Source organism: Corvus brachyrhynchos, unplaced genomic scaffold, assembly GCF_000691975.1.
Source record: "Corvus brachyrhynchos isolate BGI_N302 unplaced genomic scaffold, ASM69197v1 scaffold407, whole genome shotgun sequence".
In the NCBI taxonomy this organism is placed as follows: Eukaryota; Metazoa; Chordata; class Aves; order Passeriformes; family Corvidae; genus Corvus; species Corvus brachyrhynchos.
The window spans coordinates 94,655-98,262 of NW_008239056.1; the positions used below are offsets into that span (position 1 = coordinate 94,655).

A 3,608-nucleotide genomic window follows, 5' to 3' on the forward strand; every position below is an offset into this window, starting at 1 on the left:
CTGGAATGGCAGGGACGAGCACAAATCCCGGATGGCAGATGAGGTGTATCCAAAAGGGGAACCCCCCCGGAGGTCTGGGCAGGCAGGGTGAGCACAGCTACAACATAGCGAAGGCTCGAAGCAATGGTGGGGCAGGGCGGCCACGGCCCGGCTCCGAGCGCGGCAGGGAAAGCGGCTTGGGATCCCGGGCTTTTCTCCAGCAGAAGGAAAAGTGGCCGAAGAAAAAACCAGCTTGCCTCTCTGTCCGAACGCCGAGACCAACTGCCCCCACACACTCAGGTGAAAACAAAAGAGTAGCCAGATGCGCCCCACTCTGCAGACAGCTCTTTTGTTTTTCTTAAGTACCCAGCCATTTGCTTCCCTAGCAACATGTATGGGCAAAATTCCTTTAACAGAAGAAAAACCAGGAGAGCTCCTAAAACCCCAACATGTGGGAAGATGGCCTACGTTATGCTCCAAAAAGACTGGGCTGGAAGCTGTACCCTAGGCATAATTAGACCCTCCTTTTTCCTACTTCCACAAATCGAGGGACAAAATCTTGGGTTTCCTCTATATGACGAGTTGGTCCGAAAGAAAAGAAACATCCAGATAGGGGGAACCCAGAAGTGGGGGAAGGATGAGTGGCCACCTGAGTGGATCATAGCCACCTATGGTCCTGCTACTTGGGCCCAGGATGGATCATGGGGGTACAGGACTCCAGTATATATGTTGAACAGAATTACCCATCTCCAAGCACTGGGTGGAAATAATATCTACTCAATCCACCCTAGCTCTGGATTTATCTTCTGCGCAATCTGGACAAATGAGAACTATGATATAACAAAATAGGCTGGCACTGGACTATCTGCTAGCAGAGGAAGGTGGTGTATGTGGGAAGTTTAATTCATCAGAGTGCTGTGTAGAAATTGATGACCACAGTGAAGCTATCAAGAATATAACTACTAACATCAGAAGATTGGCCCATGTTCCCGTACAAAGGTGGACCCCGCTGTTTAAGTCTAACTGGTGGGACAACCTACTAACCAGAGAGTGGTGGAAGAAGGCATTGGTAATTACTGGACTCTCGTTTGCCAGTTTGATATTCCTGCCGTCTTTAATCCCGTTTTGTTATACTTATAACCTCTGTTGTGCAGAATATGCCCCTCATTCAGGAGTTACAGACACAAAACCGGGAGAAAATTGAAAGAATTAGAGTGCTGCAGGCAGATGAATTGGAAGAGGATCAAGAAGAAGAGAAAGCCCCTGGAGCGGTGGAAGAAATTTACGAGAAATACCAGAGACTACGAAAGATTTATAGGGTTTATGAGGACACTGTTTAATGGAAAAATTGTTAAGCTGTAAGTTGGTTGATGTGGGCAAAGACCCTATCAAAGTTTTAGAGGGGAGAGTTGTAATAAATGGTTAAAAAGTTCTCTTTTTTTGGTTGAGAAGAAGTTAAAAGTTGCTTGTTAGAGAAGTGGGGTATGCAGTTAATGAGTTAATTGTTACTGCGATTGTACGGGCGTAATGTTGCCAGGTACCCACTAGATGGGGACACCAATGGGGGAAAGTAGTGGGTCTACAGGAACGAGGGGAATGCTCTAGAACGTTCTCAAGACAACCCAATAATCATGATGTAAACATTTTGAAGGATTATTGATCAAGGGGCCAACCAATCACGCGATGCCCCAGAGACTGACAGAATTGAACACCAATGAGGACCCTAGCAACGAGCCATCAGAGGAGGATCTGAGCTGCACCAATCACAGCATCAAAAGAGACTCTAAGAACTGCTCCGGGGCTCAGCCCCTGGTCTTCCTGAGGAACCTGAGTCCAAGGGAATCCCTGTGCGACACACAGTTTGGTTTTTCTGGGTTGTCGAGTGGGACTTGGGCTTACCTCGAGTCTCTGCTCCTGGTTTTCTTTTTAATAAACAAGCAGACTTTTATTCCACCCAAAAGGTCCAAGCCTCATTTATAACAAGGTAGCTTTACCAACACTCACCTGTGTCAGATCATGGTCATCCAAATCAAACTGAAGTTTTCTCTCTGCCTCTGGAAAAAGCTGTGCAAAGCTTCAGAGAACTCCAAATAGCTCAAATGAATAATAATTTATTTTGATTACACTAGCCCTTGCACTGATTTCTCTGAACGCTGGCTCCAGGATATAATTCTCTTTATACTTACATATAACCTGCTTCAAAGAATCTTTGGAGCTGGGTACATAATTCAGTTATATTGTTGGTAAGACAATAGATCCAGGTCTGTGCTTCCCTTTGCTCATTTCACAAATTCTGTTGGGTTTTTTTTCCTTAGACCAAGAAAAAGAACACACCTCAGTAAAGAGACTTGTACAAATAGAATTGGATATGAGTTTTATACAAGGACATCTTCTGGACCAGTGAAGTGCAGCTGATGCTCTTAGAGCTTAAGAGGGCACTTTCAGGTAAGCAGTGTTTCTCTGCCAGGCCATCTGCTCTTCCTTGAAGGACTCTTAACAAATTCTTGATGTAGAGATGATGCTTAGTTTAAAGTAGTTTAACTCATCCTCATTACCACCATCTCAAAATCAGTCATGTAGCGGTTCTGGACTCTTGCAAGGTGTGGATTTTCCTTCATTGGAGATTACATGGACATAATAAGGTGTCACTCATGGAGACATGAAGCAACATTTTCAAGTTTATAGTGTCTTACACAGCAACAGGGTTGTTCTCAGGAGCACTGAGGTCACTGGAGCTTGAATGAAAAAGGCTGCAAGGGATTTCCATTTTTTAAATGACCTTGCAGAGAAGACAGCGCATATGGACATGAATGTCTTACCTGTACATTCAGGGTTTTCTACTAACCAGACATTTCTGATTTGAGTATTTGTTTTAATGGAATCCCACAAAGTCTGTGCCAGTGCCAGGACCTGGTGCATTGTCAATACTTCTGGGCTGTGTTTTATAACACAGATTTGCAGCATAGATTAGCTTTTGAGGCTTTTCTTTACCTCTGACAGCTTTTATTTTATTGTGGGATAGTCAGGGTTTGGTAAATCCAGTGTTACAGAGCTGAATGGCATTAAGCTGCTGGGGGTATTTTCAGCTTATGTGTTTGATGCAGTTTCAGGGAAGTGGCTCAGTGACCTAAAGGATCCTACCCTGTCAGCAAGACAAATGCTTCCAGATTGAACCTGTAAAGTTCTGATTTCATGTAATGAATCATTGCTACAAGCCTGGCATGAAACATAAAAAATGCAAGAGAACAAACGTGTTAAATGATATACCAAACAGCAATTTTCATACTCAATTTCTTTCATTTCCAGGACATTTGAGTGTTTTTCTTGTGTTTTTGTTTCTATCTATTAATAGATTAATAGGTGTTTAGAAATGTTTTGCAACATTTGTAGAAGTTCTGGGATTTGATGAACTCTTTGAAGTAAAGAAAGGAGGTTTGACATTTGTATGGTGAGACACAGCCCAAGTTAGATTCAGTGTGGTTCCTGCTAGAGAAGTGGTACTTCAAATATGGTATTTTACCTCTCTGATCATTTGTTCTAAAGTATCCATTCCTGTGGTTTCCACAAAGCAAAAGCAGCAAAGGATTATGCACCTTCTTACTAATTTGGTGTTAACTTATGAAAGAGTG

General features: G+C 43.2%; 1 long non-coding RNA gene across 1 annotated transcript in view; it reads left to right on the forward strand.

Moving 5' to 3' along the window:
* Window positions 1-3,602, forward strand: part of LOC108447898 — a 12,218-nt gene extending 8,616 nt beyond the window's left edge. Inside the window, exon 3 of the long non-coding RNA XR_001863604.1 lies at window positions 2,295-3,602. This is a non-coding gene — a long non-coding RNA (uncharacterized LOC108447898). The remainder of the gene's footprint in view (window positions 1-2,294) is intronic.
* Window positions 3,603-3,608: the final 6 nt, after the last annotated feature.